Raw genomic sequence first — 12,682 nt, forward strand, 5'->3', positions numbered from 1 at the left:
ATAAAGTGGAGTATGAGCAGAAACTGTTTTCAATATCCATCACCAGTTTTCCACATTGGACTTTAATTCTCAAATTGTATGTTGGCAGTTGCAGTCAATAATGACTATAGAATTTTCTATTACATTAACTGTAGCAAACTGAAATCTAGTACCTCTGGAAATACAGAAAATATCCTGAGTGTTATTAAAATAAAATATTTGTGAATGGAGCCAGCAACACCCCTCTAATTACTTTAAATTTCAGTATATAGAAACTACATTGAGTGACTAGTCAATTTATTTGTATGCTGGAAAAGCTCATGTTCTGGGCATGTGATTGTATTATAACAGTTTCAAGCATATGCTTTTTACTTTTCCCAAACAGACAGATGATTTCTTTTTCTAGAGGCTCATAATAGGTTTTCTGCTCATATGCTGCAGTTAGCACACATTTTTTCTTATTTATGGTTTTGTGGGAATGTACTGTTCTTGGAAGATTTTAGATTGACAGTCCTGTGAGATATTCCAACCTGCCCTGCTATCTTCCTTAATCCTGACCTGATGAAATCACCTCCTGGGGAGAGGAAGATGGTCACTCTTCATCCCCTGCTGGTACCTGGCTACTTCACTGAAGACTGCTCACAAAACTAGCAAGCAAGACCACTTCTCAGGGCATGCAGTGTGGTTTGGGCATCTACATGGAAGAACTGGTTGAAGAATTTTTGTTTGCTAATCTGGTAATTCTGTAGATGAAGATGCCTAAAATTCAGTTTTCTTTAGCATCCTAGGAATTAGACTATGTCACAAAGAATAATTTTGCACAGTTTTATAAAATTCAGTATTTTATATAGATTTATAGAGTAGCAATGTCCTTGTTTTATAGAAGCATTTCCATTTCACTAACACCTATCCTGAAAAGAAAAAAAAAAGTTGATTGTCTTCTTATTTATTAAACTCCAAGTCCCTTTCACAATGATCACAATCAAACATTCAATCATGCTAGATTTAAAACCATCAGGGGCCTTTTTTTTTTTTTTTTGTAGAAGGAAAACTGCCTCAGTGACGTGTAAAACCTAACCACAGCTTGGGGCTAGAATTTGATGGGGTGAGTCTTCATAAAATTCAGCTGTAAGAAGATGCAGAAATACCTTCTGGAAATAAACAGTAATTGAGTGTTCTGTTCTTTACTAGATTTTTAAAACTCAGTCCCTGAGACAGTGTGGCCCTTGCCTTGGCAGCAGTTCAAATCAGCTGAAATAAACCTGGAGGTTTCATTTTGTCTGGCTTGCCCAAGAGACAACTCTGATCCGTATGGAAACTGAATATAAAGCATGTAGGCATGCAGTGACAAAAGGTGCCTAGAGGCAGCAAAGGGCAAGAAATCAGGATGGGTCAGCTGAGTAAACATCAAAGACTCTCAAATAACCAACAGAAAAGTAAATATTCTCAAGCAAATGGAATATGCCCATAACACCATTGAGATTTCATAGAAAACATTCTTTGAAAACAGTTCTGCTCAGGTGTTTCTATTTGTCTTTCCCATTCTAGAATATTGAATTAAAATGGTCTGTTTGCTCTTGAAGTTCATAAATTCTTGCTACACAATCCTCACTGCAGCCTCTTGACACCTCAATTAACTCTTCAGCAACTCCTGATAGTACCATAGATGATGGCATTGCCCATCTGGATATTTCTGATACACCCCACCATGATACTTGCTTAGCAAAATACATGCAGAGGATAAAAGGTATTTATCTATAAAAGGACTGTTCAAGGTCTAGGAATTATTTAAAATCCACTTAAACCCTGCGAAGGTAAGAAGTCATGCATTTAGGGATTATTATTTGAGAGTATTAAAGGAACATATTTTAAAGACAAAAATCCCTACATGATTTCTTATTGCTTCATCTCCTGCAGAAATTAAGATGAAGGATTAATATACCCATTAATTTCAGTGCTCGAGCCCCTGACTTGGGCTAACCCAAGAACTTTTGCTATTACATTCTCTCACATAGCTTTGCTGTTCTTTGATAATAGCAAAACTGGTAAGACCTGCGTATGATGTAATCATTGTTTACTAAAACTCGACCATTGGCTGGGGGAGTTTTGTATGTTAGTGTCGCTCTGGCTTAGGTGGTGATATCTCTGGTGTGCTGCACATGGGAGCTGATAATTTTGGCTGCACAATGAACCACCCCAACAGCTGATTTAGTCACTTAATATCTGGTGTGAGTGGTGGGATGAATGAATGCTGCTGGAGGCTAAATCTCCTTTCACAGCTGTAGCAGGAGGGAGTTGTCAAAAGCTTGTGCCATAGCCTGTGATTTCAGGCTGAGGTATAGCAACTTTCTGGAAGCACAGTGGGGCAATAAAAGATGTGCTAAATATACAAGTCCATGGAAGGCAAATAAAACATATGAGATTTCTTCTGGCTGGTAGTGGTGGTTGGTTGGGTTTGCTTGGGAAGCAAGAACCTGACCCCAAAGCTGGTTTTTTGCACCTCCATGTGTGCCTTCTGCTTGTTATTCTCTTTTCTGGAAAGAAAACATTGCCACCGTATAGACAAAAGAAATGAGGGGGGTTTCCCGTGTAACTGTTGCAGTACGATTACCATTACATTTTACATTACCTTTTGTGTCGTGGAGCACCTTTTTTCCTTCATATTTGTGTCTCCAAGCAGCTGTGTGTTTCCATGGGTGTTTGAGGGCAGATAGGGCGAGCAAGCCAGGGGCCTGAGATGCCACAGCTGTCTGCTGAGCTGGCAGTGGAGAAGCTGTGTGGGATGCTCCTGCATGGGTGCCCTTCGAAAGCATTGAAAGTGTAAGATAAAGTGTAAAATAAAGGGCATCAGTGTGAAAGGGCTCATGAATGTGGATGTATCCCACCAAAATAAGAAACAGTGTAGCAAGGACTGCTTCTTCCCTTCTCCCGCTGCTTCAGAGGCATGCCATCAATGGTCTGGTTTCCAATGGTCTAGTTTCTGGTACTGGGCTCCAGGCACCGGCACGGCCTCTCAACCTGCCGGTGCTCCAGAATTAACACCGCCCACAAACACACATACACACACAAACACACACACACACACACACACACGCACCGAGGCAGGGAACACCGCACCGGCCCCGCAGAGCCCGCCCCGAACCTCCCTGAGGTTTCTTGCCCGCTGCTTCTTCCGACGGCGCGTACGGAACCCCGCCCGGCGGTGCGGGGAGAAGCAGGCGCCCCAGGAGCTCCCAGCACCGGGGGCACTGCGGAGAGGGCCCTGCGGGATGCCAGAAACCGGGAGAGAGCCGCAGCCCTGTTTGTTCACATCCCTCCTGCTGCAAGAGCTGGATGGGGCGAGGGGCCGGGATTAGCTGTGGGAGGTTACTCGGAGGCTCCGGAGCCTGGCAGGCGCGTTTGACAAAGTGACGGCGCAGCGTGTGCGTGTGCCCCGCGTGTACCTCCCGAGAGCTGACGCTGGGACATTGCACGAGGACTTCCCCCCTCGTTGCCCTAGTCTCCCCGGAGGCGGGGACAGCCTCCCCAAAAGCCCGAGAGCACCTTACATACCTAGTGCGGCGGACGTCTAAAGGTCGCCACGAAATGCCGGAATGCCAAGATGACGGGCACGGGAAAACGCGACCTGAAACCCCTCCGGTGCACCGGAGCGTACTCAGGGACCCATCACTCTGTGGCCCCGCGGGTGGGAGTCTAGCGTTTTGCCCGGCAGTGAAATTCAGAGCATCAGGATGCAGGGCCCCAGAGGGGCGGAGGCATCCTGCTGTTCTCGCCGCGGGAGCAGCGGGAAGAGGACGGGCGGTCCCGCTGTAGAGCCTGGGCGCTCCAGAGGGGCTGTGCCCGTGCCTGCGGGACTGCGTGTCGCCGGGCTCGGGGATCGAAGCCTGGAAGCGCCAGAACGCACATCCCCATTGTATTCTTTCGAGGGGAGTCGCTTTCATTGCTTCCCCGGAGAGGACAAACCGGCCAAAAAAAAACCCAAAAACCAAAAACCAACCACATTAAACTCCTCATCGCTTTGCAAAATTGCGTTCATCGGGTTTGGGGACAAAAGGTGTCTCTGACTTTTACGTTCATTCCCTCTAATGCCGCGGAAACACGCGCCTTTCCAGCGGGCGGGAGCACCCCGAAGGACTTGCGAGTCTAATCCCCCTCAGCCGCAAGGACTCCTCCTGAACCCGGCTTCCCCTGGCCTCAGTGGATGCTTTTAATTAAACGCAACAGCCCCTTTTTGTTAAAACCCCAAAGAAAGGTTAGGTTCCTACTTCTCGGGAGGCAGACGGCGTGTGTTGGCCGCTGAGCAGCGGACTGTCCGACCAGGGCGGGGCAGTCGCTAAGTGCGCCCCTGCCAGCTCTGTGTGCACGAAGCACCTTGACAGGGAGAGACCCGGGGCTGTTGCGCCAGTTTGTTACAAATCCATTAAAGGAAAGGCTCGAGGGGCAGGATCTGGACCCCTCTCCGGGACCAACAGTCCACCTGCTGTAGACACCCCAAATAACTCGGGGCGCCCGCGCGGCTGCTGTGCTGAAAGCACGGAGAGGAGTGCAGGGCAAACCCCTGACGGGAGAGCAGGGGAGGCACTCACAGGGGCCGGGGTGTGGGAGGCCAGGTGGGCCCCTGCCCCAAGCAACTACGACGCACGTCCCGTCAGGAATCGCGGCGACATCGCCCTCTGAACTAGAGGGGAAACCTCGCGGGGGGAACCACGCTGGCAAACGCCCCCGTGAGACTCCGACAGCCTCCGCCGGCGGAACGGTCCATCCGTGGATACCTGCGCTGTCTTTGCCAAGTCCCAGAACTTCATTTAAGAGCTGGAAACAAGAAACGCTCCTGCCTCTCTTTTCTTTCTTTCTTTTTTTTTTTTTTTTTTTTGTGGCGGGGTGTGGAAGGATGGAAAGGAGGCTTGGTGGCCACAGCCATCAGCCTTAGCGGGTGTCGTTTGTCCCAGAAGGGAAAGCCTCCGCTCCCCGCTGCTGCCCGTCCCGGCGCTGCCGGCCCCGCGGTGCGCGCAGCGAGCGCGCAGGTAGCGAGAGGAAAGCGGCCGCGGCGGCGGGAGCGCGGCTCGGAGAGCGCTTGGGCAGGTGCGGACGGCGAACGGCGAGGCCCCAGGAACGGCAGCAACCATCCCCGCGGCACGGGAGGGCTTTCAGCGGGGAAAGCTCCTGCCGCTCCTCTTTGCTGTTGGGCGCTCGTGGGGCCGCGACGGCGAGCGGTCAGAGAGCCTCGGCCCGGGGAGCGCCCCTGGGGTGGCGGGGGACGTGCCGCGGCCCCGCTCGGCAAGGGCTGGTCCTTGCTTCACCTCGCTGCGCAAGGACAGCCCAGATCGCAGGGCGGGCTCGTCGCTTGCTTCGCTGAGCTCTTCGGAGCCACTTGGATCGGGGTGGATTGGAGGGATGAGAAAAGTTATTTTATCTGTTTCATAAAGCGAATGATCCTTCGCTTTGCCTTTTCTTTTTCTTTTTTTTCTTATTTTTCCTCTTTTTTTTTTCCTTTCTTTCTTTCTTCTTTTTTTTTCTTTCTTTTTCTTTTTTTTAACTAATCTCTTTTTCGATATGAGTACCAATGATAAATAAATGTGGGCAGGTTTGTCCCGCTCCCCCCACCTCACCCATCACTCCCGTGACGTGGGGAGAGACTCGCGAAGGAACAGGAGGAAATTATTGGCAATGCAAATACCACCGAGTATGCTTCTCCACAAAAAGAAAAAAAACAACAAAACAAAACACGCAAAAGAAAAAACAAAACAAGAAAAATTACTCAAGCAACAAAACCCATAAATAGGGGATGGAAGAAAAAGGACTTGCAGCAAAGCCCCCCCTCTCAAGCCCCAGGGGAGAAGTAGGCAGTAGGTTACCGGAAGGAGCAGAGATTAGGTCTACCTTTACCATGCTCAAAATTAAGAAGCATCCTAGTGTCTGTGCTGCTGAACAGCAAGGAGGCTTTCAAAACGCCGCTTTGCTAGGTAAAAATTACTCCGGGCACCTCTCCCGCAATTCCTCCCCCTCCGCGCACCCCGAAACCTGCCGAGGAGCACGAAATCTGCCTCGTCCTGCCGGGCACCTCCACGGAGCAGGCCTGCAGGTTTTCCTGTAATTCCGGGATTCCCTGTTGTAAGCTCTTAAACAGAATATTGAAAACATTTTCCTTATGGTGCCTGTTCTTGCCTTGTAGCGCTGGTATTAAACAAATAAGAAAAGTGTGTTAAAGGGAGGCTACAGTTACAGCATCTTGGCCTAATATTCCCACATATAATTAAAACCATAGCCACAATAATACATAAATAAATAACAGCGAACAGAAGGGACCATTCCTGTCGAAAACAACTGTTTTGGCTCTATCACTGTATTATTTTATTGAAGCAGTCTACACCGTTCCCTCCTAATTTTATTTTAATTTATTTTTGTAGGAGAGACAGCAGGGAAAGAAATTATGAATTTGTTTGTTTTTTGTTTTTTTTTTCTTTTAAGTCTATGTTTAGTTTTAATTTTCCTGTATTTTAAAATAAACACGTTGGCTGCAGAGTGTTTGATCTTTGCAAAAAGGAAGCCTATATTGTAAAGGAATGTGCAGCAGTTTGGTATGAAAATGGGGTTGTGACTCACAGCTGCAGGCAGAAAAAAAGGTGTTGTGGTGTCAGCCAGAGGTGTTCAGTCTAATAACTCAAGCTGTAAACTGTATCCTCTAAAATTACTTATGTAGTAAATCACTCAGGGGTTAAAAAATAGACTGGAAAGTGTAAAGGAGGGGGAAAAAATCTTTTAGAAGTTCCCTTCATGAAAATTATTTGTAATGATTGGAATTAAGAGTTTAATATCTCCCTCGTTTTCTTAAATGTGAGGCTGATATAGTTAATTGCCACTATATAGCCGATGGTGCTTACTCTCGGTCGTTCGCGAAAGGAACAGAAACTTGAAACTCGTGTTTGGGGATAGCTGTTTCATTGACAGCTTTGCCCGGTTTACAGCTGATTTTGAACATCTCGAAGAAAAAAGAAAAAATAAATTAAAGAGGCAGTCAGGGCAGTGAATGATCCTTAACAATTTTGTATCGCAGCGAAAACCCTCGGAAGAGCCTCCTCCCTCTGCACAGCCGAGGGGAGAGCGCCTCTGACATGCCTCTCTCCCCGAGACACGGCGTTTCTCTCTCTTTGCCTCACGTAGGTGTATTAGTCTGGGAAACTGGGGAGGCTTTGAAAGGAGAGCTCTCTTCCAGCTTAACTTCTGGGTCTGCAGCAGTTCAATCCGGGAGAGCAGGGGGGAAAAAAATAACCCTCAACTCCGGTGTCATCTGCAGCGTTTTGCTGCAAAGGAATGGAGCGAGTAATGAAGCAGGAATCCGAAAGGAGCATCCCAAGTCGAAATGTTGCCTTTCAGAGGAGCTTTCCCCGTTTCCAAGAGCAGTTTCCTCCGCTGGAAAGGAGATGCTGGCTGTGGCTTTCGGTGGTTGCACCTCGGCTGATAGGGAAAGTAACTTGCTGGGAAGATTTCCATCAAGAGACAAATTGAGGGATTGGAAAAAAATTAAAATAAACAAAATAAGATAAAAATAAGATAAAAGCAAATTCAAAACAAAACAAAACAAAACTGGGGAAAATGCCCTACGGGCGTCAGGAAATGTTTACGGTGGAAATAAGAAGTCAACAACAATTAAAATCTGGAAACCACGTTCATTAGTATGCAGCACATACGATCTATCTTTTATGTTTATCTTTCTCCGCGGATCAATATTGTAGCAGCATGTGCCGGGAACAAGCAGAAATCTGGCCACTGCATGTGGCTGACCTTTCCCTCTCTCCCTACAGGTCAGATCGTCTTCATCAAAACAGGTCAGCTCGTCTTCATAACTATCATCACCTAATGCGGCCACAGCCACGGCTCTCATTAAAACCGGTATTTAATCTAGGCTCTGTGACTAAGAATCAAAGGAGAAGGGGTGTTTGCCCACACAGAGGAATTAGCAGACTAGGAAGAAAAAGGGGGGAAAAAAGTTGGAATGAAAATTGCTCTTTTTTTTTTTTTCTCTCTCTCTTTTTTTTTTTTTTTTTTTTTTTTTTTCCCACCGCAAACTGCTGTACACCGAGATCCAGCCCGAACCCGCTCACACCCGCACAGCCCCCGTCTCCTGCGGGGGCTCCGCTGTCAGGAACGCGGGCCGGGCAGCGGATCGCCCCGAGCCCCGTCCCTGCCGCCCCCGGGACGGCCCGGCCGCGGCCACCCACGGGCGTGCGGCGGCCGGGGCGCTGTGCGGGGCCCCCAGCATCCGCGCCCGGCGGACTGCCGCGGACAGGTGTCGGGGAGATCCCGTCCCGCGGCCACCAACCCTGCCCGCCTGGGGCTGGGTCACGCCGGGTGCCCCCCGCGGACCCCACAGCCGCCCCCAGCCCCCTGCGAGGTGCGATGCCGCGCGTGTAGAACACCCGCTCAATCACTTACTGGCGCTTGAATTACTCCCCCCCACACCCCCACCCCCCCCCTCCGCCGCTTTAGTTGCCGATTATTTTCTTTTTAACACCAAAAGAGCGTCCTTCCCCCTCCGGAATGCAACAGCTGATCCCGCGCGTGGGGCCCCGGCGCGGCTGGAGGAGTCCTCGCTCCTCTCCGGGCTCCGCCGCTCGTCCCTGCCAGTTCCCCGAGCTCCTCATCGAAAAGAGCTTGGGACCACGGGCGAGGGACGCGGGGGAACCTGCTCGTGTTTCCTGCGCTGTGAGGAAGTGGGAACCGTGGTCCGTTTGGTGCCGCGCTTCCTTTTCTCGGGACAGCAGTTAGACAGCCACTTTGAAGTGTTTATTAAAGACATGAAACCTCGAGCGAAGGTCTTCCTTTCCCTCCCCCGGTCGTCCTGTGCTTCTCCTTCTTCTCTTTTCTTCTTTTCTCTCCCCCAAAAGTATTAAAAACAGAAATCGTCCAGAAAATAAATTTTAAAAAGAAAAAATAATAAATAAATAAAGTGAAAAAAATTTAATAAAGGAAAGAAAATAAAGAAAGGAAGGATGGAAGGAAGAAAGAGAAGAGAAGAGAAGAGAAGAGAAGAGAAGAGAAGAGAAGAGAAGAGAAGAGAAGAGAAGAGAAGAGAAGAGAAGAGAAGAGAAGAGAAGAGAAGAGAAGAGAAGAGAAGAGAAGAGAAGAGAAGAGAAGAGAAGAGAAGAGAAGAGAAGAGAAGAGAAGAGAAGAGAAGAGAAGAGAAGAGAAGAGAAGAGAAGAGAAAAAAGAAAAGAGAAGAGAAAAAAGAAAAGAAAAGAAAAGAAAAGAAAAGAAAAGAAAAGAAAAGAAAGAAAAGAAAAGAAAAGAAAAGAAAAGAAAAGAAAAGAAAAGAAAAGAAAAGAAAAGAAAAGAAAAGAAAAGAAAAGAAAAGAAAAGAAAAGAAAAGAAAAGAAAAGAAAAGAAAAGAAAAGAAAAGAAAAGAAAAGAGAAAAATGAGGGAACCCCAAGCACTGGGGAAGACTTGCACTTTGGGACAGAGGGGGGCATCGTGCCCTGCAGGGTGGGACAATAGTTCTTGCTTGCTCTGCTGCTAATATGCAGCTCTATCCCCGGTAGTCTGTCTCGGGGAAAAGAGGAAAAAACCAAAAACAATTGGGGAAAAAACCCCAAAACCTAAGAGAAATGAAAAAAAGGAGGAAGGGGGAGAGGAAGGAAAAAAGCTACACACTAAATTAAAAAACACCACCAAAAAAAAACCAAAAACCTCACAACCATGCGTGAAGATGACAAATAGAAAAATATACATACCTCGCTGTGCCCGGGAGCACGCCTAGCGTGCACTTGCGGCTGGGGAGAGGTTTGGGGGAGTCTGCTATGTCTTCATAGCGGGCAGGAAACGTGTACGAGTTTCTGAAAACAAAGGGGAAACTTAAAAGGCTGATACGGGTTTGGGGAGGTCTGGCCAGAGCCAAACGGAGCGGCTGCAGCCCGGGCTGCTGCCCCCCGGCACCGGCGGCGGGGGCTTGGCCGTGCAGGGGCAGCCCTTTGCCCGCTGCGGAGCCCCGGCACCGGTACCGGCAGCCTCAGCACCGAGCTCCACGCTCGGGTTCGGGCGAGAGCTCCTGCATTTTATTCTATTTCGGTCTGAGCTGTTGTCATGTCTGTTTGTTTGTTTGTTGGGAGGTTGGGAGGTTGGTTTACCTTTGGGTCTGGGCTCGGTTTTTTTTCTGCCACCACCGGCCGCAACCCAAAGCCCCTCGAGCAGCCAAGCCAGGTGAAGCAGAGCGGGGGCAGGTGAACGCAGAGCCCTGAGCTGCCCTCCAATTGCGGGTGGGGGGGGCAAAGCACAGCCTGTTCTATGGACGGACCCTCAAATATTTTGGCTTGAGAGGAGAGAGTAATTCCCAGGGAAATCAATCCGTCTTTTCAGGGGGTCGGCAGGAAGAGTTAGGAAAGCGTTTCATTATTAACGATAGAAATTAAACCCACCCCTCCATGCTGCTTTTCATGATATAAAGGAAAAAGCACACCGCTGCAGGACAGTCCCCCGAGTGGGGCTGCCACAGCTGGGCACGGCATGCCAACAGCGGGGCCTCCCACTGCTCACCGGCCGTGGGGACCGTGGGGCCGAGGCCAGCCGGGAGCCCTCATGGCAGAGTCCTCGGGGAGTGAGGGCACCCGGCCGGGGCACCCGCCCGTGGCTGGCCATGAGGGGATTGTGGGATGCCAGGGCAGGCTCGGGACTGCTGGGAAAGCCTCAGGCCTCCCTCCAGATTGGTTCCCAAGTTGTCTTCAGGGCCAGGGCAGGAAGATTTGGCAAGTTCAGGTTCAGTGTAGGAGAAAAAGGTGGGGGGAGGGAGGGGTCCGGGGTTGAGGGTGTCAAGGTGGACAAAGAAGAGGAGCGAAATTCGGGGTCAGGGGGCCACCCTTGCACAAGGCTGTGAGGAGGATCTTGGCTGCTCTCCCCCCTAAAAAACCCCCAAGCCCTGAACCCGATGACTTACCGCTCTCTCTTAAGCGTGGCAGGGCCAGGCCGGGGTCAGGACACGAGGGAGGCGGGTGGAGAGGGGCTGCGGGCTGGATGAGCCAAGGCCAGGGTCAAGTTCAAGGCCAGCCTGGGTAGGACAGGGAAGGGGGGGGAGCTTACTCACTGCCACAGCCGCCGCCGCCGCATCACTGGGCCTGCCGGAGGAGAGGCATCCCTGCCGGAGGGACTGGGGCTGTCCCTGCTGCCACACGACCTGCGAATTGACCAGAGGGAGGCCGCTTGCTCCCCTCAAGGATCATCCCTGGGCTCTTCCGAAGCCAGATCGGCTCCGGGGGTGGGGGGAGAAGGGAAGCCCAGCTTCCGAGCGCTTCTCTCCGGCCGGAGCTGAGCCCACCGGGGCGGGGGACGGCGGAGCCGGGTTGGTGGCCCTTGGGCAGGGCTGCTCGTGCACCCCTGGGCCCGGGAGGGGATTTGGGCAGGCGGTGGCTGGCAGGGACTGGCTCTGAAGAGGGACCCCCGTATGGTTTTCAGCTGCAGGGAGGCCGACAGGACAAGGAGAGATCCTCTCAGCTGCATTTCCCACGGATGTCTCCAAGGGGCAGGCGGCATATGCCAATGATTTTAATAAATATTTTTTTTACGTAATATTATTACCGAACATAAATTAGGTTTTAATAGCCGTTTGATTACACGGGGAGCTGCCGTGTGCGCGGGGATGGGCGCTCTGGGAGGAGCGCGGCCGCCGAGGAAGCTCCGGATCCGCTCACCATTTAACTTCCTTGTCAGCGGCGGGACGGGGGGGAGGGGGTGTCTTTCCATCCCTCCTCCCCTTCCCCTGGGTGTAGGTAACCCTCATCTCACCCCAGAAGTGAGCAGGGCCCCGTGTGCCCTATTCTCCTCACCTAACTCCCTCACACCGGCTGCAGACAGCTCTACTGATATTTGAACACGCGCGACAAAGCCCGAAAAACCCAAAGCGACGACTGGCGTGAGGGAGCTTGAGCGATGGGCTCGGCCGGGTGTGAGGAGCACAGGGCTTTCCCGGGCTGCACAAGCTGCCCATGAAGGCAGCGCAGCCACCGCAGGGCGCTCGGAGCCCGGCTCACAGCGCTGCCTCTTCGCAGGGCGTATTTCGGTGCCTTATCAAGGCCGAACTTTTTCCACGATTTCCCGGCCGCTGTCACACTCTCCTTGTCTGTCCCGGTGCGGCGGGCTGTGCCCGGAGAGCTGCTGTCCGGCTGCCCTGCACGGGCGGCTCCGCCGGCCGGGCCCCGACGGCGCGCGTGGAGCCAGAGGCCGGGCCAGCATCCCGGGAATGTCATCGCCCGGCGGCTCTCCGTCCCCCCCGAACACATCTGACAACCCAAACCGCTCTCTGGGCTAAAATAAAAATAAAAATTGAAAGAAAAAGAAAAAGAAAAAAAAATAAAGAAAGAAAGAAAGAAAATAAAAGAGAGAGAGAGGAAGAGAGAGAAAAAAAGCTCGAAGGGGAAATGTGAGCTCTCGGTCACCACAACTTTTTTCTCTCCCGGGCTGCATGGAGGCTACGAAAAGGATGAAAAGGCAGGAGGCAAGGACTATCTACGGCTCAAAGCAGCCGAGCTCAGAGTCTTGTCATCATTGCACCTTCACCTCCATCCCGAAACGCCCCGCTTTCTCAGCCTATGGGGCAATGGGCTCCCCAGCCAGCCACGCACCCGGGAGAGAAAGGCAGGAGCCGGAGGAAGATGTGCTATCGCCCTGTAAATATCTTATTAAAGGAGATCTTGGCTTGCAAGTAATTTCGAGAATATG

Source organism: Poecile atricapillus, chromosome 1, assembly GCF_030490865.1.
Source record: "Poecile atricapillus isolate bPoeAtr1 chromosome 1, bPoeAtr1.hap1, whole genome shotgun sequence".
Taxonomy (NCBI): domain Eukaryota; kingdom Metazoa; phylum Chordata; class Aves; order Passeriformes; family Paridae; genus Poecile; species Poecile atricapillus.